The following is a 26,170-nucleotide window of genomic DNA, read 5'->3' as shown; positions in this document are numbered from 1 at the left end:
AGAAAGCAAGCCTGTTGCTGCATAATGCCAACATATCTGTTTGTCGACACAATGTGAGCACATCTGGATGCCTGCTTAAGGTGGAAACATTTCCAGCCGGCTCAGTCCATACATAAGATATAAAGACTGCTAGGATGCAAAGTAGCATTCACTATCACAGGTCATCTTGGTAGGGTTGCCGCAAATCTTGTCTGATTGGATTCTCTGAGATGTTTAAAATGTCAAAACACACTGGGATTTGTTTGAATGCTTGCCCATTGACTGTGTTTAGACACTATCTGAGTCCCAGGCAAAATGCTTATACACAGAAGTTATATAAAGAGAACCGACCTTAGAAAAAGTGTGTGTGTGTCTGTGTGTGTGTGTTTAGGATAAATAAAGGATATAGTCCAAGAGGAAGGATCCTTTCTAGTAGCAGAAACTGGGTCCAGGCTTTTTCCATGGGTCTACCTCAATGTCAGTCTCCCTAGTGATAGAAGAAATACTTCTGAAGTGTCATTTTTGAGGTGTTCTGCTCTGAACAGCAGAATTTTAGAAACATAGAAAAGCTTTTAGAATTTTAGAGATTAGAAAAGTAGTTGCCAGGTGCTTGGGTGTGGGCAAACTAGGGAGGGGTTGGTAAAGTGGTACAGACCTTCAGCTATAAGATATCGAAAGTCTGAGGATGGTGACTAGAGTTGACAACACTGTTTTGTATAATTGAAATTTACTAAGAGAATAGGTATAAAATGTTCTCTCCCCCACTCCCCAAAATATAAATATGTGAGGTGGCGGGTGTTTTAATTAACTGGATGGGAGAAATCCTTTCACAGTGTATACATATGTCAAATCATCGCAGTGTATACCTCAAATATCTCATGGTGTTATTTGTCAATGATACCTCAGTAAAGTTGGGGAAAAAAAGAGTCTTAAGAAAAATTCTGTTAGTGGATTTTCTTTCCAGCTGCGCTGTTATGTCTCTAAGGGCCAGACTGCTGTCTTAATCAGCTCTGTGTATTCAGTGATGAGCAACCTGTATGTGCACAATAAACATTTGCTGCTTGCACAGATGAGTGAATGCTGGGGCGGGTGAGAAAATGGTCAATCCAGGCCATATGATTGCAACTGTTTTCCCCACTGATCCTTTAGCACAGTGTTAGTCAAATCACGTGGTGGTTAGTGTGGTCCATGGGACACCTGCATCTGAGTCCTTTTGGGACTTTCTAAAAATGCATCCTACGCCTGAAACAGAATCTCTGAGGCTGAGCCTCCAAATCCTGCATTTTTTGCCTTAGCAAGTTCTCAGTCGATCCTCACATATGTTAAGAATCGACAATCACTGTCCCAGTGCATGTAGCTTTTTCCCATCTCTATGTAAAAATAACATTTTCTACATTTGCTATCACCAGATGAAGAGAGAGAGTGAGCATACAGCTGTAATATCCTTCAGCTGGGAGTTGCAAGCATGTGAGATGTGATGAAATCCTATGGACAAAATTCTGGCTTTTATTTTAATACGCAACATCAGCAAACAGTTTAAAATGAAATAATTTTAAAAACCCAGGATTTAAAAAAATAATGTATTGAACATAACAAATAGAAGGTTTAAGCATTTGTCTCTGATTTGCTTTTTTTAAAAAAAGATTTTATTTATTTGTGAGAGAGAGAAAGAGAAAGAGCAGAGGGAGGGGCAGAGGGAGTGAGAATCTGAAGCTGACTCTGCGCTGAGCTTGGAGCCCAACCTGGGGCTCGATCTCACAATGGGGAGATCATGACCTGAGCCAAAACCAAGAGTTGGACACCAAACTAATTGAGCCACCCAGGCATCCCTCCCTTAATAAAAAATCAAATATATATCCATGATTTAAAAACACTGCAGAGGGCCAAATAAAAAAAAAAACAAAACCACCATGTCTTCTGTCTCTACCCAGTGTCACCTCCCAGAGAACATTCCTTTTAACCATTTCTTCTTTTAGGTCTGATATTACCTCTATCTATTGATTAGGATGTGTTTATCTCCAATAGAAAAACCCAACTAAAGTGGCCTCAACAATTTAGATATTTATTATCTCACTTCAAAAGAAGACTGAACATAGGCTGTTCTGTCTCATTCAGCAGTTAGACAATCTAAAAATAATCCCGTCTCTTTCCAGTTTCCAATTTTGCTGTGTTTGATTCACTGTCATTTCATCATTTTGCTTGTTACCTTATGGTCCTCTCCAAAACATGCCTCACTCTCTCTTAGTGTTACCACACTTGCCTCAAAGTGTGCTCCCACCTTCCTCTCCAGCTCCCACACCACCTCCCTGCCAAGTGACCCCCATGTCCATCAAGGGCCTGAGAAAGTCTTTTTCCTTAAGGTAAGGCCTCCTCTCTTCTATGGAACTTTGTGTTTGACAGCATTTGTCATGTTTTTAAAATTTTTATTTCTTTATTTTTAAAGGATTTTATTTATTTGCTTTTGAGAGACACACAGAGAGAGGCAGAGACATAGACAGAGGGCGAAGCAGGCTTCCTGCAGGGAGCCTAAGGTGGGACTTGATCCCAGGACCCTGAGATCACAACCTGAGCCAAAGGCAGATGCTCAACCACTGAGCCACCCGAGTGCCCCATTTGTCATGTTTTTAAAAATTGTTTATGTTTCCTTCCTGGAAATTGTGAGCACCTTGATGGCAAGGGCTATGCCTCCTCTTTCTATTACTCTTCTAGTTCAGGACTTGCTACACTGTATGGTTCATAAATATTTGTAGAATAAATTAATGGCTGCATTCAAATTTTCTTCCCAACCAGTCACATCCCTGCTCAGACTCCAGATATTTCGCTCAGCTGAGGGGATATGCCCGAGCATGGTCTTAGCTCTGCCTCTGAGCTATCTGAAAATACCACCAGTGGCAGCACATAGCCACCTTGCCATCTGCCTTCCCCGCCTCCTGGTGACATCTCTCCATCACTGCCATCATTCCACTGGACTTAACCTTTATAGCAAAAACACAGGGTAAGCCCCATCAATCTTGAACTCCTTTATTTAATCTACTCACACTGCTCACATTTGCTTATTAAAGTATAGAAAGAATAATGAGGTTTTCATGGGTCTTAGAGTCATGGAAATGTTGAACTTCATAGTACCTTAGAAATTAACCAGAACAAGCATTTCATCCAGGGATCAGGAGACTCTGAGTGACCCAAGAGAGGGGGAAGTGCTTCTCAAGGTCACACAGTGGGTCAGTGGTAGAATTGGAATTAGTGCCTGGCTCTGCAGATGCACAATTTAGTGAGTGCTTTTTCTAGTTTGTCTAAGTGCACTCACACACAAACAGAAGCACACACAAAGAGAGGTTTTCCAGTTACATGACTGCTTTTAAAGAAATAGAAAATTGAACAAAATTTAGTGTTACCGTATTTGAATTTATAAAGCATTTTGAAGTTTTCTGTCTTTAGGTGCTCCAATAGGGATGTTTAGGGAATGCGATATTAGCAGTGTTTGTGGGGGAAATTCTCATTATGTGGGACTGTCCCAGGTATGCAGACCATTTGACATCTCTTTCCCCTAAAATGTCAGTAATGCTCCCTGGTGGTTGTGATAACCCCCAGAATGCCTGCTTAACAATTCCAAATGCCCTGCATGGAGGCAGCATTGCCCAGTTGAGAACTGCATTGTGATTCTCAGAGAGAAGGAAGTAGAGTGAGGCTGGCTTATGCTGATTTGCCTGATGAGAAAACTTTTGCCCAATGAACAGTCAGTTAACTGCTTTAAAGCCAGACAGGGCTGTTAGTAGCACTGGAATCACTGGTATTCTGCTGTTTGCGTCAGACAATCGATTTGTTTCCAACCTAACCCACACCGTTGTCCCCTCAGGGGTGCTCATACTTGAGCAGGAATCCCCAGTGCGATGGAGAAATGGGAGGGGAAATCAAGGAGCTGAGGCCCAGAGTAAGGAGGGCATGTAAGGATGTAAAATCCCACAAACCAAGGAAAACAACATCTGCAGGAACTTCCTTGTTACTAAAATTCCCCCAATGTCTGAGAAAAATGGAACATGCCAAATTTGAGTTAGAAACACCTTTAAAAAGCAAGTCAAGTGATCCTTGTCAATGTTAAATGATAGAGGAGAGGTATCAGTTTCTTAACCACAGGTCTTCCCAGTTGGGTTGTTAGATTAGAAATGCCAGTCATTTCCATAGAGGTGGAAACCAAGGCATCCCTGTGGGTAGAAGCAGGGAGCCTGTTTAAACAGGGAATTTGTGGGGAGCTGGCAGGAAGCCTGGAAGGTGTTGTTATGGCTCAAAGAAACAGAAAAGTGCAGAAAAGGTCTGGATTTTGTCCAGGGACAACAGGGTGTTTATGTCCTGTTTCCTGTACTTGAAAAGAACAGGGAGACACAAGCGGCCTCCTGCTACAGGGCAGTGTGGCTTGGTGAGGGGTGGGGGTGGGGGAAGTGACATCGCCAAGGGCTGGGTGGGAAGACAATGTTTAGGAGACTGCCCTTTCCTTGATTCATCTTTGAGGCATCCAGTATCCCTGCAGCTCTGTCTCTCTGTCTATCCTGTTCCTTCCTAGGCAAACATTGAACTCAGTCTTTCTATTAGGGATGTGTGCGTGTGTGTGTGTGTGTGTGTGTGTGTGTAAATAATAACCCTAAAGGGCTTCTGTGTGAATAAAATCCAATAAAATAAAAACTGTGTGAAGTGTGTGCCTCTGTTGTCACACAGCCTCCGGACCAGGGGGATAGATTGCTGGGGTTTGAACCACTAGCTCTGCTCTGCCACTGCTTAGCTCTTTGACCCCGAGGAAGTTATGGAAACTTTCTGTGTTTCCGTTTCCTCACCTGTAGAATACAAATAATAATAGTGAAGATCATTGAATTAACTTTTTTTACATTAAATTAACACAAATTATTATAAATTATAAATTGTTATAAATTAACATTATTTATAAGGTCCTAATGAAAATGAATTAGTATCTATAATGTATGTAGTAGACATTGTATTAGAATTTGTTAAACACAAATAGTAAGACAAATCAAAGAAACCTTCACTCCATCTACTTTATTTCATTGTCTCTCCTTGTCACAGTGCTTTCAAGTGAAAATTCCATATTGGGTTCTCCTTGGATGCTAACTGTGGCTAAATATTGGAGGGGTGATAAAGGGAAGAAAAGGACAAAAAGAAAAAAAAACAAGATGAAAAGATGGGCCAACTTTGGCCTTCATCATGCTATGTCTTGAGTTATCTGAGACGTTAGAATAAACTCATTACATACTGGGCTTTTAGATACAGACTTTTAGGTCATCATGGACCATGCTGGATGGGACATGCATGGCCGGGAATTCCAGAGGCCAGAGTGGGGACCAAGGGTGTTTGATGCCTCAAAGATGCATCAAGGAAAGGGCAGAGTCTCTTTTCATATGAAACACCTGACTGTTTTCTGGAGGGGTCGGGGGAACGTGGACCTACTTGTAAGGAATCTTTCACCCAAAGTGTAGGACCCAGCCCAGGAGAATCCAGTAAATGCATTTCTGATGTTCTTTGCTTCACTATTGTTAGGCTTCCTCATGTAAAGGAGACACCCATCCTGTCTGAGTTCTGGAGAGAGGCCAGAAGCTAACTGGAAGGGGGCCAGATGGATATGGCCTTCAAATTCCCTGACAGGCTCTTTGTAATTGTTATCTTGCACAGAAAAGGAAGGGAACGGGCATATATGGGGGCATCAGCTACATGGAGACACTTATAGAGAGAACGTGCTTGCATTCATACATTCCACAACGTTGTGGAAGCTGAGGTGCTCAGATGTTAAGTATTTTGCCTAAGGTCTCATAGATGTGACATTTGATCCAACCCTATCTGACTCCAGGGTCACATGATTTGCTAGAGTACATTTTTTATGTAGCTTGAGAATTCCAGAAAAATTGAGGAGCTAGTGCAAAGAATTTGCATATGCCCTGTGCTCAGTTTCCTCTGTTGTTATCACTTTACTTAGTATGTTTGTCATAATTAATGAAGGAATATTGATACCTTATCATAAGGCCTGCATTTCTTCAAATTGCCCTACTTTTACCTAATGTTTGTTCCAGGATCCCACCCAGAACACCTTATTTACGTAAGCTCTCATAAGGAGATAGCTCTCCTATCTCCTTAGGCTCTTCTTGGCTGTGACATTTTCTCAGAATTTCCTTGTTTGGGGGAGCTTAAAAGTTTTGGAGAGTACTAGTCAGATATTTCGTAGAATGTCCCTCAACAGGGATTTTTCTGATATTTTTCTCATTATTAGATTGGGATTTTGGGTCTTTGGGAGACAGACCACAGAGGTAAGATGCCATTCTCATCACCTCATATCAAGGGTACGTGTTATCAACATGACTTATTACTGTCAATGTTGACCTTGATCACGTGGAGCAAATAGTGTTTGCCAGGCTTCACTGTAGAGTTACTCTATTTTCACCTTCCTTTCTGTACTGTATTCTTTGAAAGGAAGTCACCACTATTAAAGAAAAAACTCCCATACCTCAAGAGTGGGGCTTACATTCCATCTTCTTTTGAGCAAATTATGTATATAAATTATTTGGAATTAGTTTACATGGGAGATTTGTCTGTTCTCTACATTTATTAGTTTATTTAATCCGGTGTTTATCTCCTTTGGCTATCTGGATATTTATTTCCTATTTTTGGCTACAACTGAATACTACTTTATTTTATTGTTCTTTCTGCTGGCTTTTGTGCTATTTTGACAAACTTTCATCATTGTGGATTTCTTTTGTTAGTATTTACTTACTTTCTGGCACTATAAGATGCTCCTAGGCTCATCTTCTATATTTTCTGGCCCAGACCTAGAATCAGCTATTTACCCAGGAAGTCCACATACTTTTATTGGACACTCATCCTAGGAACCAAGATCTGGATGTTGGGTGTGCCCATTGCTACCAGGTTGTGTTGCTTCCAGGTCAGCTCACTGACAGAGCAATGGCATATGAGTGTATACTAACCTGTTTATATACGCATATCTATAAATATTTTGTATGTAACCATCTTTATGTGTATTAATCTGAATATGAATTTGCACTCATGTCTCCTGCTAATCTATTGCCACATGGGTCACTCTAGCCTTCTCTCTTGGCTTTTCTGTAACCTCCCACTCCAACAGTGAGATACCACCCTCCATTCATTTCCTTAATTGTTCAATTCCAGCATACAAAATATAGTACATTCAGAATTGTTAATCTTAAAAATATATTTTTTAAAATTCCAGGATAATTAACATAGAGTATATATTAGTTTCAGGTGTACAATCTAATGATTTATCAATTCTTTCCATTACTCGGTGCTCATCTTGTACCTCTGTGGGAATACATTTATCAACGAGAGTACATTGCTTCATGTAGTTCCTTTTACCTTTAGTCTTATACACTCCATCATTTCCAAAGTTACTTAGGTCAGCACCTTTTCGTCCACCTCCTTCAGTGTAATTTTTTCATCCATTTGTAATACAATTAGGTTTTTTTTTTCTTGGCCACATCTCACCCTATCCATATATCCATTGGTACCCTAAATTATTATTTTTTAACTTGCATATATTAAAGTTCACTCTGTGCCTTAAAGTTCTATGAGTTTTGATAAATGCATTGTCATGTATTCCCAATTACGATATCATACAAAATAGTCTGGCCATCCTAAAAAATGCCGTGTGCTTCACTATTCAACAGCATCCTCCTCACTGACCCTAAGTCCCTGGCAACTGCTGATCTGCTTATCATCTCGATAGTTTTGCCTTTTGTAGAATGTCTTATAAATAGCATCATACAATATGTAGGCTTTCAAACTGGCTGCTTTCACTTAGCAGTATGTATTTAAGATTCGTCCATGTATTTGCGTGGCTTCATAGCTCATTCTTTCTTATTGCTGAATAGCATTCTTTTGTATGAATGTACCATAGTTTGTTTATCCATTCACCTACTCATGGACATCTTGGTTGCTTCCAGTTTGGGAAAATTATGAATAAAGCTGCTATAAACATTTGTATGCTGTTTTTTGTGTGGATCTAAGTTTTCAAATCAGTTGGGTAAATACCAAGTGGTACAAATGTTGGATCGTATGGTAAGACTATGTTTAGCTTTGTTAGAAACTAAAAAATCTATCTTCCAAATTGGCTGTACCATTTTGCATATCCACCAGCAATGAAAGAGAGATCCTGTTGCCCTGCCTCCTTGCCAGCAATTGGTATCACCAGTTTTTGGGATTTTTGCCATTCTGATAATGTGTGGTGGTATCTCTTGTTCAAATTTGCATTTCCCTAGTGACAATTGCTATTAAATATTTTTTTCATGTGCAATCTCATGCATAATTAAACTACACTTTCTTACTAGTAGTTGGGAAGGGACTCTGTGGCCAGCTGGTGGAGCTACATTTAGAAAGATTGGTATCTGAACATTCAAATTAGTTTCCAAAGTTTGGAGCAGGTAATGAGGATGTGTTTCAGAAGCTGGTAACATGAAGGCATCTATACAGGTGAACAATGGCAATGGTAGTTGCATAATGCTGAGTTCAGAGTCAGGAATCAGGAAACTAACAGGTCAATATCCTTTTAGGGCTCTGTATTGTCTCTTCTTGTACTAGGTACACTAGCCATCCCCTCTTTCTTTACCTTCTCCTTCTCAACAACTTTATTGAGATATAATTGCCATACAACAAGTTGCACAAATTTGAAACATAAAATTTGCTTAATTTGCCATACATATATACCTATGTAACCATCACCAGGATCAAATAATGAACATGTCTATTGTTTCCAAAATTTTCCTCATTCCCTTTTATAACATCTCCCACCTACCTCTTCCTGGCCCCTCCCCACAAGCAATGACTTGTTTACTTTTCTGTCACTACAGATTAGTTTGTATTTTCTAGAGTTTTATGCAAATGAAATTATACAGTGTGTTCTCTCTCTCTTTCTGGCTTATTTTATTCAGCATTTTGACAATCAGTCATGTTCTTTCCTGTATCAATAGTTTATTCTTTTTTATTGTGGAGTAGTATTCCATTGGATGGGGCATGCCATTACTTGTTTTCCATTTGCTTACTGATTGACATTTGGCCTGATTCCAGTTGGGATTCTTCCAAGTAAAGCTTTTATGAATATATAAAATATATGAAAGTCTTTTTTATGAATATATACTTTCATGTCTTTTGTGTAAATTCCTAAAGGTAGAATGGTTGAATCATATGGTAGGTATATGTTTAACTTTTTGAGGAACTGCCAAACTGTTTTCCAAAGTGATATTCTATATCCCCCCTCGTAGTGAAAGAGACTTCCTTTTCCTCCATATCCTTGCTAAAGCTGAGAATAATTATTTGCTTTAAATTTTAGTCATTATGATAGGTGTGTAGTGGTATCCCATTGTGATTATAATGTTAAACACCTATTCATGTGTTTATTTGCCATCTGTATATCTTTTTTAGTGACAGCTCTATTCAAAGCTTTTGACTAATTTAAAAAAATTGTTTACTTTCTTATTAATGACTTTTGAGAGTTCTTTATATATTCTAAACACTATTTCTTTATCATAAATATTTTTGTTTACTTTGCGAATATTTGCTCCTACTCATAGCTTGTCTTTCCATTGTCTTAATGGTCTTTTGAAGAGAGAAGTTCAGATGAAGTCAAATTTATCAATTTGTTCTTTTATGGATCATGATTTTGGTTATGAATCAAAGAAATCTTTGCCGAATCCAAGGCCACAAATACTTTCTTCAATCTTTTCTTTTAAAAATGTTGTGGTTTTAAGTTTTACATTAAGGTCTACAGAAAATTTCAAGTTAATTTTTGTGTATGATGTGAGGTGGGGACCAGTGTAAATTTTTGTTTGCAGATCAATATCCAGTTGTTTCAGCACCATTTGCTAAATTGCCATTGTCAAAACTCAGTATGATAGTTGTCAAATATCAGTTGTTCATATTAGTGTGGGTCTAATTCCAGATTATTTTGTTCCATTGAGCCATTTGTACATCTTTATGCCAATACCACACTGTTTTTATTTCTCATGCTTTATAATAAGTCTTGAAATCAGATAGCATCAATCCTTCAACTTTGTTCCTTTTGATGCATCTGTTTAGCATGTAAACTACTATATTGCTGTCACTAATGGCATGACTGTTTCACCTAGTAGATCAGAGGCCCTGTAGGGAGGAATCAGGACTAACTCATTTTTTTATAGGTGTCTCCAACATGGGGCTTGACTCACAGCCTTGAGATGAAGACCTGATCTGAGATCAAGACTCAGACACCCAACCAATTGGGCCACCCAGGTGCCCCATGGACTAACTGTTTTTTCAAAACATAAACTGGACCATGTTGCGCCCCCCCCCCCCAACATTCCACTGGCATCCAGTCACACTTACACAGAGACACATAATAGAGGGGCTTATTGACCAAAGTAAGGACTTTGGATATTATTCTATCTCTTTAGTTTCATTCGTTCATGCCACTCTCCAGCCATCCTGGTCTCTCTGCCACTCTTCCACACATGCCAAGCACATCCCCATCTCAAGGACTCTTAGAACTCCCTTCCTCCTGTCTGGGAAGCTCTTACCCCAAGAGTCACGTGAGTTACCCCTTTTATTCACTCAGGACTCTGTCAATGTGCCTTTCCTGACTACTTCCTATGGAGTGCCTTTTCTGTCATCCCCATTTCCTTATCCTGCTTTAGTTTTCTTGAGAGCATTCTCATCTAGCTGATGAGACACTCTTAGTTATGTATTTATTAGCTTCCTTGAAGTCTATTTCCCCCGCTAGATATGAAACTTCTGTCTGCCTTTTCCCACTTTTTCTGCATAGCCAGCCTTTTGAACTGAGGCTGGCACATAGTAAATACTTAAAAAATAAATATCTGTAACTCATTCTTTAGTATAGTGTCTTGCATATAAGAAAATGTGTAGAAAAGATAGTGCATAGCAAGTTTGGTTGGCATCCTTAGAAAAGTCTGCTTGCAGGGTTGGCCCTTGGCTGGCATCTGAGAACTTGAGTTTCATCTGGGTTGGGTCCCACCATTTCCAGAACTGATCAGAGTGGCTCACTGTGCCTCAACCATTTGTACAACCAATGTTATTTATGCTGAACATTTGTTTTCCTTCTGAGAGACTTGATTCTGATACATACGATACAGAGGGTACCTGTGTGACCAGCCCCTAGTCAAAGCCCCTGACACTGAGGCTCTAATGATTTCCCTGGTAGACAGTATTTAACATGTATTGTAATTCCATGCTGGAAGAATTGAGTTGTCCTGTCTGACTCCAAAAGTAGAAGACTCTTGGAAGCTTGTATCTGGTTTCCTCTGGATTTCACCCCATGTACCTTTCCCTTTGCTGGTTTGGCTTTGTATCCTTTCACTGTAGTAAATCAGAATCACAAGTATGACTTTATTCTGAGAACTGTGAGAAATTCTAGTAAATCACTGAAACTGGGGGTGGCCTTAGGGATCCCCAACACAGAAATGAGGCTATAGGGTTTTTTAAAAATGAAAATTAAACAAATGATCAACATTAAGGAGCTTTTTCTGCAAGGGAAAGGCACCCCAGTCACAGAGATGGGGCTCAGGAAAAGCTGTGCAGTCACTGGGAGTCTATGCAGGGGGACAAGTGAGACCACAGTGTGAGATGAGTTAGGACACTTGCCAGGGGACTGGATGTTCTGGAACAATAGGATAGTGAGTTTGGCTGCTGGTTTCACATCCTATATTATTAAGAGGATTAAGGGTTAGTTCATGTAAAATGAGAACTTTACACATGAGCTATCATTTTGATAGCATTATGTGCTAGCTCTGCACTAACTGTTTACCAGGTAAACTCCAATGTTGGCTTTGCCTAGCTGCTGAGCTCTGCACTGTGGATTTTCGGTCTTCAGGTATCCTTCCCATAAGGGCCACATTGGCACTGGAGCCTGAAATAAGGATTGAGAGTATCAGATGTAAGGCCCGGCTGTAAGGGAAGGAGCAGATGTCAGGGCAGCAGCTCCACTCTACGGGGTTGCACTCCAGATAAATAGAAGTCTGGATTTTTCCAGGATCACAACTATTCTAAGAATCAGTATAATAATTCATACCTCTTATACTGGTCCCCAATATCAGTTGCCCCTTCCCTCTTTATCCTCATGGTAAGCTCCATGAATGGACTGCATCTTCTCCCTTCAATTACAGTTCCAGTGCCCACATATAAAATCTTCATATAGGCTGATCTAATTGTCAGCATTGCAGGAGGAGTTAGGGCCACAGGATCCTGTGTATTTATGGAGCTGAATCCAGGGAGGGGACAAGCTTCTCAATTAAATGGCTTGGGGGTCAGGGTGTCTTGGTCTCTCCAAAGTTGTTCTGTGTGGTGCTGAGCAATGGCTAGTTCTCTACAACCTCTTTTTCTGCCCTGAGGACTGAGAAATCCTTAATTTGAGATGACAGAGTCATCAGATCTGCAAATCCTGGATCACAAAATTGCTGCATAGAGATCCAGATGCCCCGGAAGAGCCCTCAGTCCTGAAACAGGTGTTTGTAAGAAAAAAAAAAAAAAAAGTTTTCACATGTGGTTCTGCAGTTTGTTACCTAGCAGGGTCCATCCTAGCCTGTACCTATCTTGTTCTGTCTGTCCTATTCCCTGTCCTCTGGCCCCCACACCACCCTCTTAAACCATGCTATTGTAATATCATTCAAGTGCCAAATCTTAGTTATTTTAACTTAACTTTCCATTAAAACTTTTGTCATAAGGATTTAGGAAAAGGATTTTGTCATCAGGAAAGGTGAGGAGGGCACCTTTTGTTTAATTAGTATTAAACGCTTCTTTAAAAATTACAGGTTACATTTCTCGGGTCCTATGAATGACTGAGTACTTAACTTGTCTACAAAGCAATTGTACTCTGGCGTGTCAGGCCAAGTCCCTGGGAATGTCACTGTGCTACAGAGGACAGCTTTCTCTCCCTGCCATTTGTCTACATTACTGATTCATACATCATCTGTTCACATTATCCGTCCATCATCCATCCAAAGTGGGGAAGTGCGCCATCACCAAATTTGGTTCGTCTATTTTAATGTCTTCTTTCTCAGCCCATTTTTCAGGGAGCTCCTTTTCAAATGCTAACAACCTTAGATTCGCTTTAATAGCCTCTCTCATTAATTGTCTGACCAGAGTAAAAATATGTCTTGAGAGACAGATTTTACTTCCACATGCCTCTGATAATGTCAAGGCACTGTGCAGCATCTCTAAGACTGCAGCCGACCTCAGAATACAAATGTTCTTTCCAAAGTATTTGACTCTGTTCTTAGAGTAACTGTAATCTCAGCATGTCAATTTTGACATTTTAGTTAGTAGGCACTGCACATTTTTTATAACGTAGGGAATTATTAATGGTATGTAAGAGGAGACACAGAAATATCACCCAATGTCATTTATATCTATTCCATTGAAAGGATGGGCAACAATCCATCATGGAGGTTTAAGTGCCCTTCTGTCAGGGGTGGAAACAGAGACAGCAGGAGCAGTATTAACCAGACGACCCCTGAAGGCCCTGTTCACTTTTAGGAGCTATAAACTATTGTATTTCAGAGCCAGAAGTACCATTTCAGATAATCTCTTTACATACAAGAAAACCAAGTCCCACCGGGGCAGTAACAACTGTTATGAAGAGCTTGAGCCCAGAATCTGGGTTTTCATTCAACATTCAGTGACTTTGATCACCTACCATATGCCAGGCTGGGGTTAACACTGTAAAAAGAATAGTGTTCCTGACCACATGGGGCTTATGCCTCTACTTTCGTTCACTTCTCTTTAAATCACAACAAATTGCTTCAAATTCGGAAATGGTTTTGCTTCTAGACCATTCTAACTCTGAGATGCGAGAGTGGCCTAATGTTTTTTGCACTTCGGTATTCTTCCCTCAAAAAAATTCACTTCCTTAAATTTTTCTGCCTCTTCTTATTTGTCAATGTAAAAGCTTAATCAATAACCCCTTGCTGTCACTTGGTTTCCCAGACCATTTTCTTTAAAGATCTATTTATTAATTTCAGAGAGCAAGAGAGAGAGAGATGCAGGGAGTGAGCATGGGGGGAAGGGCAGAGGGAGGGAGAGTCTGAAGCAGACTTAGTGCTAAGGGCGGGGTCGGATGTGGGGCTCCAGCAATCTCATGACCCTGAGATCAGGGCCTGAGCCAAAATCAAGAGTCCAAAGCTCAACTGACTACATCACCCAGGTGCCCCCCCCCTTAATTTTTATGGATAAAGACACTGAGGCTCAGAGAGCTTAAATTGCGTGCCCATCTCCTAGAACTAGCAAGCATACGAGTTGCAATTCCAGTGCACATCTGACTGATTCTAAAGTCCTCACCATCTCTTCTTTAAATTCCTTTAATATTTTATCTGCATATTTTGGGGGCAATACTTTCTAGAAAATCATACTAAATAGAGAATCTGCTTCTTCAATTCTTTTTTTTTCCCAGGGCAATTTCATTTGTTTTGGTTAACTTCGGGGAACAGATTTAATAAAATGCTAGGAGTATTAACTCCTCTCAAGGTAGAAAAAGATAATTTCAAGGTGGTAGAGCGGTGAGTGTTAGAAGCGTAGAATTCTAAATCTGTGAGTAAGAAGGATGACCAAAAAGGTCAGACTGTTTGTTTGAGAACTACCCTTAGTGAGCGAATTCTGAATGGCACAATGAGGCTTGTTGCTATGACACCAAATAATTCCATATTCAGTGCAATGGAATCCCCATTTGTGTTCTTAAAAAATTAAAGCAGTTTTATGGATATTAAATGTTTAAGTGGCTCCAGCAGCTAGAAAGAAAAATCGTCTTATGAATAAAACAGGCCAATGCCTGATTGCTTGCATGGAAAGTATTTGAAAAATGTGTTTGCAGATTTCGGGGCCTGGCAGCTTTTGTTTTATGGTGTGCAGTGGAAGGAGGCAATGGATGAATGAATATATAAATGATTTTAGGCAAACCACAGAATGTAAAAATTGTGGGAGGGAAATTAAATTTACTTCAACATGTTTTTCCTGAGCACTTATTATGAGCTCAGCAACATGCAGGGCTTCCTGGGGCGTGCAGAAGTAGCCTCTGGTATGGCGTCTGACTTCATTCTTCTTTCATCCGTGTATTAGCTAGGATGGCACTAACATATTTGACTGTATATCAAATAAACTCCAAAATTGTGTCTTTAATACAGTAGATTTTTTAAAAAATTGGGTTTATTGAGAAATAACATATATAGTGAAATTCACCCCTTTTAAGCATGTGGTTCAGTGAGGGTTGACAAATGTTTATAGCTATGTACTCACCACTACAAGTAAGATACAGAACATTTCCATCACCCCCAAAATTTTCCTTGTGACCCTTTATTTTTTTTCTTTTTTTCCCTTGTGATCCTTTAAAGTGAATCCTCTTCACCCCCAGAGCCTGAAAGCCACTGCTTTGACTTCTGTTCCTATGGTTTTGCCTTTTCCAGAATGCTATATTAATATTATTAAAACTAATATTACACTAATTAATGTGCTCATAGATTCATTTGGTATATATACTTTTTTGTGTCTACCTTCTTCTACCTAACGTGATGCTTTTTGAGATTCATCATGTTGTTGCATATGACACTCCTTTGCATTGCTGAATAATAATAGCCCATTAGACATGTGTATTTATCCATTTGCTAGTTAATAAACATTTGGGTTTTTTCTAGTTTTTAGCTTGTATGAATAGAATTTCTACAAATAGTCATGTATAGATCTTTGTAGGGGTAATAAAATAAATTTTAATTTCTCACTTAAGTAAGTTTTCAGTATGTTTTCCAAATGGAAAAACAGTCTTTTTTTTATCTTCCCCTGAACGGTATTTTGAGGACCTAGGCTTCTTTTGTCCTGTGGCTCCCTTACAACCTAGGGCCTTGGACTTTTTTTGTCTCAAACTATCAGAAGGGGAAGGGATTTGTTTCTACTACTCCAGCTCAGCAAGGACATAGTTCACTTCTGCTTATATTCTACTGGTAAGAAATAGACTTGTGGCCACTGCAGGATGCAAGAGGTGTCCCATGAACAACTCTGAATTATGGACAGGGGTGCACAGATTTTTGGTGGGCTAATATCTATTGATAACACAATTTATTATTTTTTTTTTTTAGCAAATATTTATTGGAAGCCTACCACATACCAAGCACTGTGCTAGGTGCTAAAGATCAAGCAATGACAAAGCAAACTAGCAAACAAACAAAAAACCCCAAACCAAAAAAAAAAAAAAAAAAAAAAAAAAAAGAAAAAGAAAAAGAAAGAAAATCCAGCCCTTAACTTCTTGAGTTTATCAGTTTATCATCTGGATAGATTTCAGGGACATACAATGTGTTTCTCTATCCAGCAAAATGTCATAGAAATAAATGTGCTGTATCAGAAAAAATGGGATATGGGATAGGTACGAGAATTAGAAAAAAAAAGGGAAGGAAAAATCAAGTGGGTGAGGGAAATCTCCCCGGAGGAGGTAAGATTTCCTTTGGCCTCTTACGGATGTTAGAAATGTAGACAGGTGGGACGTCTGGGTGGTTCAGCGATTGAGCGTCTGCCTTCAACTCAGGGCATGATCCCATGGTCCCGGGATCGAGTCCCACATCAGGCTCCCTGCATGGAGACTGCTTCTCTCTCTGCCTGTGTCTCTGCCTCTCTCTCTCTCTCTCTGTGTCTCTCATGAATAAATAAGTAAAGTCAAAAAAAAAAAAAAAAAAAAAAAAGAAATGTAGATAGGTGCCTGGTGGTAGAGTGGGAATTTCAAAACAGATAAATGATGTGAAAAAGGGAATGTTAAACATATGTTGAGTATGCCCTGCTGGAGGTGGGTAAAGAAATTGACCCAAATTCCCTGGTTAAGTTGTCCACACGCTGACCTTTAGGGCGCAGCACAAAGCTCAATTAATTTGCTTTCTGAGAAGTTCTATTCAATTTCACTTTCTTAATGGCTGCTGCTCTGTTTTATTGATGGTGATTGAGTGTTTTCAAATGTGCAATTCCATACCCCGTAGTGGTAAAGTTTTTCATAAATTGAATAAGTAGTCCTATCGCCTAGTGGGTGTTTTCTAAATATTAATAGAATTGAATAAATTAAGATAGCAAGAAGAAACCTGCTATCCTCTTTATTTTACAAAATAGTTTGGAGAGAGATCATGCTGATTACAAACTAAACTATTGCCTGTTTAAATCTAGAGATTTATGACTGTGGTTCATCGCATATGTCATGATACTATTCTGGATTCAGTGTGGGAAACAGAAATCTCTGATAGCTAGGTACTTCAGGCAAGACAAGATTTAATATAGGAAATTAGGTGCTTATAAAATTATTCAAATGGCTGCAAAAACAACAGTCTGGGGCCACTGTAACAGCTGTGATAGGGAAGTCAGAAACTCCTGCTTCTAGTGCAGCCAAAGCTGCCAATCCTATGACACAAGCAGGTGATAAAACGTGCATCCTGGAGTTCGGAGTCCAGTGGCCTCTGAAGAAGACTTCCACCTCTGCTTGCCTTTTAAAGCTCACATGAGTTTATCTTCCCCTCAGAGCCTCTATTTTATCCACATTCTTAGATCTAAGGGGGTCTAGAAAATGTAGACTTTAGTCTTCCAGTGATTGTGACGTAGGGTGAACAGAAGGGGATGGACATCATTGATTGCTAGGGACTAACTGACAATACTGTGGTCAATGATCGTATTTATTTTTTTGATTCTCTCACTTCTCTGTCTTCCTTTATGACAGTTAAAGAGAAAGTTTTTTTTTTTTTTTTTTTAAGATTTTGTTTATTTATTTGTGAGAGACACACAGATAGAGGCAGAGACATAGGCTGCAGGGGAGCCTGATGCGGGAACTCTGTCCCAGGACCCTGGGATCACGATCTGAGCTGAAGGCAGACACTCAACCATTGAGCCACCCAGGTGCCCCAAAGAGAAAGATTTTTATATAGAAATGCCATAGAAAAAGAGAAATTGAAGACATCATAATAATCATTATCATTATTATAAATATGAGAGCTCTTATATCCACATCTGATTATCTTTTTATAAAAACCAGCATTAAATACACCAGCCATTCTTAGTTTCCAGATATCAGCATCCTGGACACACTGGACGTCTCATGCACGGCCTCAGCTGTGCTTCTCACACATCTTTGCTGCACTTCCCCGCAAAAGTTTAAATTGAAAACTAGTGAGCTATAAATATTTTACTGAAGTTTCAGTTATAAGGTGGGGAAGAAGATTGTTATTACATCCTACTTGATAAAATTGCTTGTTGGACCCCTCTGTCTTCCCATGAGGCCCTCTTCCCAGCCTCTTTCCTCCCTTCCCTGGGAGTTTGAGACATTACCTGCCTTGTATCAGAATGTACCTGGCATGCTCAGCTTACCAATATCTACACCATCCAGCAAAACCAACCTGGAGAGTTAGCAGAACTATCGCTCCTAATTGTTGCTCAAGCATGGCCTTTTGCCAGGAAGGTGGCATATAATGGACAGAGGGTTCTTTTTACCTTGTACCCCAAGTGGCTTCTCAAAGTAATCACCCAACAAAATGGTGTTAGTCTTATAGAGAAATTCTAGCCTAAGAAAATGATTTCTACTACTTTTATTGCAGATACTGTAAGACTTTTTCCCTGTAGAATAGGGTTGGATAGTCAACATTTTGGAGACATGATCATAAACTATAACTGTATACAAAAATAATAATTACAGCATAAGGTTTTTTTTGACATACAGACTTTTAAAGTATACATTAATTAGAGAAGATGATACAAATGTAATTAAAATATGATTTAACTAAGATACTGTGACATATTTATATTCAGTGCTTTTCAGGTTTAAAGCACATTTAGGTGTCTGATCCACTTTGAACACTACAATGGTGTTATAAGTAAGTACACAGACTTTATATTTTTATTGAAGTGCTGTGTTTCAGAATACTGAGTTTGGAGGCTATAAAAATTGTGGCTAACTTACTTCCTTTATTGTTTATTATGGAGTATTATAAGGCGTTTCTCTGTTTCTATTTCTTCTTTGTATATATACTTAATATTCCCAGCCCTATCCAGGTCCATAAAATTAGTGATAATAAAAATACCCAACTTAGAGTGACTAGTTTGTACCATTTGCTTTATAGACATTATTAGAATCCTCAAAACATTACAAGGTAGACAATACAGTATATGTATATACTTTTGGAGTTTTACTTCACTTAACCTCAACCAGAAAATCAGTAAATACTGGGAATAGCATTCCAGCACAATTTTTTTTCTCTTTCTTCTCTGTCTTGTTTTTCATCCTATAAGCAGATTCCAGACCTGCAATGGTTCAATGCAGTTTAACAAGGAGTTACAGGATGATAATTATGGTTCTCTTTTGGGTGGGGCCTACTTCAAAATGAAAATGCAGACTCCTTGGTTAAACTGTTAAGAATTTCAAGATAGTGTAGCAGAGCATTATACCAGATTCAGGGTCCCTCATGGGACCCCTTGGGACTGCACTGCTTGCATGTCCATGAAGACATCTGGGAGATGGCCACTGTGCTAAGGCTCTATAGATACAAACAGGAATAAGGCATCATCTTCTGCTCGGGGCACTTCTAGTTATGGGGACTGTCAGGGAGTTTCTCTTTTGGAATTGCCTATGGAGTCAACATCATGTTCTTCTGACTCTCCTCAGGGGTGACAAATCTTTCCTTTCAGAGGGATAAGATTTCTTGAAGCAGCCAAACTCACATTGCTACAGGCTTTTGTCAATAACTTGAGAGAACAGTCTGAGTAATTAGTAATGAAGCCTTCAGTTCAAAACAAAATGTGACTCTAAAGAGGGAAACTTGATTTTCTTGCAAGGCCCTTGACCTAATGCTGGATATCTGGTTCGATAAAAAGGCTCCAGAAATATTGGCAACTGTGAAGCATTCTTAGGATAGGCAGAGTATGTGAAAGCAGTGTGCTAGTAGGCGATAGAAGTTGAAAAATATTATCAGTTTCAACACCTTAAAGTCACACTTTCAGGGGCACCTGGGTGGCTTAGTTGATTAAGCATCTGCCTTCGGCTTAGGTCATGATCTCAGGGTCCTGGGATAGAGCCCCACGTGGGGCTCAGCAGGGAACCTGTTGCTCCCTCTCCCTCTGCTGCTTTCCCTCCTCATGCTGTCTCTCTCTGTGTCAAATAAATAAATGAAATCTATAAAAAAAATAAAGTCACACTTTAAATGCTTGGTGATTGTTACTGTAGTATTTTCCTTTTTCTTAAAAAAATTTCCCCTTAGCACTACGAGTTGCGTTAAGCAACCAGTCTGTTTGCAACTTTACTAGAGACTGGCCTTATTGCAGACAGAACTAGTTCAGGAACAAAGGTGAATGCACGAATGTTGTGCAAAGATAAAATGACAGAGTTGGATACCAGCTTTTGAAGTTGTCTGGGTTCTGGAGACAGTCTCTTTCCCACTAAAAAGGCCGTGAGGGTCAAATATGACCCATTTGGTAATGTGCCTTATAAAGTGCAAAACTAGAAAAATATAAAGAATTATATAGCCACTTCTCATTTTACAGAGAACAAGAGTCATCTCTCTGGCTTGGTCGTCTGTCTTCTCTCTTCTCCTCAAGGTCAAGCTTTTATTGGCTGGGTCCTGCTCGACAACCACTGCTGGGGTGCTTCGTTATAGCACAGCCACTATCTCCTCACCACTCCGGGAGTGGGGCCCTGTTTATTTTCTGGGTGATGAATGGGACCTGCCTAATCCTTTGGCTTCCCCACTTTCTTTCCCTGAGTTAGAGGCTGGGTGACTCACATTTATAGATTAGGTCAGCCATGAACTAGATGTGTGCTGGGAAAATGAGATGAGGAATGGCCTCAGTTATTCTAAGGTTTATTTTCCCAACTAGGCAAGGGAGGACAGTTTCTCCAAGTAGGTAGGACTATCCTCAGTAGCTGGGGCAGCTGTCAGCTTCAATCAGCCTGTGATGTAGGGTCTGCCTGTAAACAACTATAACCCGAGTCTCATGCCAGCCAGGGAATCCCAAAATAATCACCATTATTACAGTTATGAGGTCCTCTGCTCTCTCTCACTATTGATCTCTTTCTCTCTTCATATAAACACTTTGGCTAAAGCGGTTTGTAGACCCAATGACCAAGACCCTTCCTCTGTTTACTTTGTGGATATTTGAATGTGTGTGTGTGTGGCTGTGGCTGTGATGTCCATAATCCGAAGGACTGCACTATTGCTCAGTCAGTGAAAAAGAAGGAAAAATCTCTGCCTAGCATCTTGTTATTTGTTTTGACTTTAATTTTAGGTTTGCTCGTTATTGTTCAGATATCAGGATTGGAATTCCCAAAAGGAAAATGCAGTGTCAACTTATTTAACCTTAAAGGATCAGAGAATTTATATTACTGTTTTAAATGATAAAGTCTGGCCTATAATACGTCTTCCATCATTTCATAAGCTTCTCCCCAAACAAATCCTGTATTTGTAAAATTATTCTTCCATAACTTGGATCAATGCTTTAGATTATTTTTTTCCAAATAGGGGAAGTTCAGTACCTTTGGTTTTGAAATTCTTCATCTTTGTTATGAAGGAGGCAGATTACGCCAACTTGGAAATCTTGGTTTTGAGATAGCAAAACAACTGGCTAAATGATCTCCTCCTTTTCCCAAATAACCTGATTTCTCAAGCTATTTCCAGTTTTATTTCTCTTTGATTTCCCCTACCAGTCTTTATCTTATCTCTCTGGATAATCAAATCCCCATAAATGTAAAAGCCTTCTCTTTTGAAGTTGCTGCCATTGAGAACATGACAGCCCTCTTATCTCTCCCCCTGAACTGCTTTCTTAGCTCCTGCCAAGGCTCCATTGAAATGTATCTTTTCTTCCTCTCTGTTATGACTCAATGCTGATGTTACGGTGTGTATTTGAAGATATGATGTCTGTGTATATTTAACTCAAATGTGCACATTTCAGTAGTCTGAGTTAACAACCTCGCTGATAAGGACTTAACATCAATCAACCAATCAATCAAAAATATTCATTTAGCTGCTGAGAGGACTGGGAGCTAAGCCACATAGTAGGAGGCATGTGAGGCCTGGTCTTTAGCTGCCTCTGAGAAAGGTTTGCATTCTAGTACATGCAACCCTGGAGGTTTAAATTGGGGTCCCAGAGCCCTGGGGAAAAAGGGGGACTATTTGCTACTTTGTATCCCTTGTTACCCAGACACTGTACTTGTGTCTGTAGGAGTACCTTCATTCACACAGTGTGGTAGTGTGGCATTTGCTGGTGGTTGATTCCCTTCCCTATATAGACAGCTCCTATTTATCTTCAGGTGTGTCGCAGCTAGCGCAGTGCGTGGCATGTGCAATTCCTGTGATGGAGGGAATGCGTGCCTAATGCCTAGGTATCCTGCAAGGTCTGTTTTTACCCGTTTCGGAGCTGATACTCATTGTGTGGAATCTGGTAAAATTCCAGCACAGGATAATTCCTGTCAGAGATTAAATTTGTGATTCTGTGTCTTTTCCAGAAAGAGGTGCCAGAGATTTTCCTGGTCTGTTTTTAGGTAGAATTACTCTAGCTCACCCATTATTTCCTCCTCTCCAGCCCAGGGTAAACAAGTGTATGTCTGATATTTTATTCTCCCTTGGAGAAATCAATTTATACTGTTCACAAGAGAGGATGGCCTGGATTGTTTGGGATTTCAGGGTCAAGGGGAGTAGTGAATGGATCCTGAGAGGGAGGGAGAAGGGTGGGCAATTACAGCTGTGTTCCTTATGATGGCAGATTCCTGAGGCCACTTGCTTTCTAAGCCTACTTTGTAAGCCACGAGTGGCTGGCCCTGGGGAGGGCCCAGTACCACAGTCAGGGCACCCCGGCAGTACCCATGCCTCAGTGAAGCCGAGGCCCCCGGCCCATGCTGTGTTCTGGGGAATGGCTCCCCTGACCTGCCTGGAGTCTCACTTGTGTCTGTGCTTTGAACAAGGTGCCTACTCATCCTCTGGTCACTTCTTGCATGTCTGTGGCTTGGTGCAAACACATGTAAATCCCCCCCCTAGTTGCTAAGTTGTGAGTTCTGCCTTATTGAGGCTCTCTTCATTCATTTGATGATATTCCTCACCAATTTCATCTCCTATACATCACTGGGACTGGGGTTTATGCCTCCTATTGTGTGGGTGAAGTTAGTAATGTAAGTTTTGAACCGCCGAGAGATAAGGCAAATGAAAATTCCTATTAAAACAGGATCGCTACATTTCAATGGGACTAAAAGAAAGACTTTCTTCTGCAGCAGAATAGACATATTTGTAAGGACATAAACTGCTCAGGTCCCCAGATGCTTCTAATAAAGGGAATATTTACCTTGAGAGTCCAGTACCATGAATATCCAGTGTGTATCCATTTGCTGTCCTGTGTTTACTCTTCAGCACCCTAGCATTTTCTCATTTCTTATCCCTTTTTTGATCACATGATTCACAAGAGAGGGTGTGAAGTTTGCTTCTGGGTGTCGATTGATGAAAGTTTAAACTGAGGAATCCCCTCCAGGAGTGCCTATATTTTAACAAACACAGACTAATAAACCAAAGAGTTAGAGCTCAGCAAATGATTTTTAGGTGTTGGCCAGTGGGGTGCAAGATATTTTGGAATCATTAGACATTTTTGGCTTTCCCGAAATCTCCAGAAATGTGGGGAATCATCACCCTAACAGAATGGTTTGGAACATCACTAGTCACAGCCATCTTGATTAAAACTCTCACTGACATCAAAATGTATTTCACATGAGTTTATATTCAGTATCTCCATGACATCAACCTCCATAAGTAAAGAATTAGCCTTTATGGTTCTTTTGGGAAATTGCCACCATAATTCTCTCATTCTCTTTCTCACCATGTCCAATGCTTGGAACTAAAGTTGGAAGAAGTCCCCAACATTGGAAGCTGGCATTTATGTTTGAAGCCAACTTGACCTCACAGGAGTCCATGCTCATCCTGGGATGGAGGGACTAGATGTCCTTCCTTCTGGCTCATACTTGGATACCTCAGATTAGGGACGTTAAAAATGGTACGAAGGATAGGCACCTTGGCAGCTCAGTGGATTGAGTGCCTGACTCTTGGTTTCTGCTCAGGTCATGATCTCATAAGTTGTAAGATCAAGCCCCATAAAGGACTCCACTCTTAAGATTAGCAGTGAGTCTGCTTGAAGATTCTCTCCCTCTGTCCCTCCCCCTAGTCGCATGCGTGCTCTCTTTCTCTCTTTTTCCCTCTGTCTAAAATAAATAAATAAATCTTTTAAGAAAAAATGGTACAAAGGAAGGCAAGGAAGGTTGGGAAGAGAAATTCTTAGCTTGATGGTTTTTTTTTTAATATTTTATTTATTTATTTATTTGAGAGAGAGACAGAGAAACAAAGAGAGAGAGAGAGAGAGAGAGTATAGGCCGGGGGAGGAGCAGAGGGAGAGGGATAAGCAGATTCCATGCTAAGCGTGGAGCCCAACACGAAGCTCGATCCTATGACCCTGAGAGCATCACCTGAGTTGAAATCAGGAGTCAGTCTTAACCAACTGAGCCACCCAGGCATCCCCTTAGTTTGATGTTTTAATCAATTCCCTTTTGCCCATTAGGCCACCAACAAAGGTCTGCTCCTTATTACTTTGTGGAATGTCTCTAGAATACTCCAGTTGAACCTTTACACTCCATTGTTTTGTCTTTGCTTACAGAGTCCTGCTGGGGATTTAGTTCTTGCTGTTCATGGCTGTATCAGTTGAATCGGAAGCTTCCAAGTGGCCCTTCATGCAGGAAGATGTTTATTCCCCACAGCATACCAGCGCCAAATCCCAGGCCCTCAATCTGTTTAGAAACCTGTATCCCTACTTACCCAAATAAAGAGGTCAGACCAGATGTGGGAAGGAAAGTAAGACAGTTGTAATAGTTTTCTATTGCTAAGTAACATACAGATTTAGCAGCTTAAAACAACACAAATTTATTATCTCAGTCTCTGTGTGTCAGGAGTTTGGGCATGGGTAAGCTGGGTCCTCTGCTCGGAGTCTCACCAAGCTTGAATCAAGGTGTTGGCTAGAGCAGTAATCTCATTTTAGGTTCAGGATCAACTTCCAGGAAGGCTCACCTGGTGGATCAGGTCCACCCAAGATAATCCCTCGTGTGACTCACTCAGAATCAAAGCTTATTTACAGCTGCCGAATTCCTTTGTTTTATAATGTAATGTAATCACTGAAGTAATAGTCCATCATATTCACAGGTCGCTCATCATACTCAAGGGCAGGGGATTATGGAAGGCAGGTACATTGGGAATGGTGGCGATCTTGGGGGCCGGCTTCGAATTCTGCCTATCAAAGTACTGAAAAGAGCATGATCCTGGGAGTCACATGGTTCTGGGTTCAAATCCTTCCCTTGGTGTTTACTATCTGTTAAGTAAGACTGATACTCTAATCCCTCACCTGTCACCTGAAGATATCAGTGCCTGCTGTGTGGTGGTAGAGATTTGAGGCAATATATGTGAAGATCTAACGCAGAGAGTCTTCCATAAGCAATGATCTTATGATAGGAAGGGAAGATGCTGGTCTTGGCCAAGGAGGTGGGGGTGGGGGAAGAAGCAGAGGAGCAGTGATGCTGATATATTACGGGCCTAATCATTGCTGAAAAAATTTTCAAAGGCGCTTGGAATATTGAGCAACATCTGCAAGTCTATGTAAAGAGTGGGAATTTGCCAAGTGATAACTGGGTAGTTTCACATTTATTTTTATGTTTTCAATTAGTTCAGCCTAAACCACAAAATTCAAACAAAGAAGATGTGAAAATCTGGCCCAAACCATGTAAAACTTAAGCATCTGATTACAGGGGTAGATCGAATGAAATGATTTTATTTTTGTAATAGAGTTTAGTTTTTCTATTTATAAAAGTAATATGTGCAAATGATATAATTTGGGGGCTACGTATAAATATAAAGAAGACAAATGATATTAACATTCGGTTTTTTCCTTCCAGTCTTTTCTCCTTGCAAAGTTTATGTTTTATTATTAGTATCTTTCCATGCATACAATTACATATTCTGCTTATTTATCTTAACATTAGATCATAAGCAGGTCTCTCCTTTTTTGACAATTTTTAAATTAAAACCATCATTTTAAATGGCTGTACCCTTCAGAGGTTGCAATTTTACATGAGTTTCTGTGATTATTTGATTAATGTCTCTCTTTC

The 26,170-nt window shown here is 40.0% G+C and overlaps 1 long non-coding RNA gene across 1 annotated transcript in view; it reads left to right on the top strand.

Annotated features, from left to right (window-relative positions):
• The window catches only part of LOC144291732 (uncharacterized), a 54,975-nt gene extending 30,105 nt beyond the window's left edge, over window positions 1-24,870 (top strand). The window contains exon 2 of the long non-coding RNA XR_013359188.1: window positions 24,673-24,870. This is a non-coding gene — a long non-coding RNA (uncharacterized LOC144291732). The remainder of the gene's footprint in view (window positions 1-24,672) is intronic.
• The last annotated feature ends 1,300 nt before the right edge of the window (window positions 24,871-26,170 follow it).

Source organism: Canis aureus, chromosome 20 (genome assembly GCF_053574225.1).
Source record: "Canis aureus isolate CA01 chromosome 20, VMU_Caureus_v.1.0, whole genome shotgun sequence".
NCBI classification, from domain to species: domain Eukaryota; kingdom Metazoa; phylum Chordata; class Mammalia; order Carnivora; family Canidae; genus Canis; species Canis aureus.
This window is presented reverse-complemented; position numbering and strand designations above follow the sequence as displayed.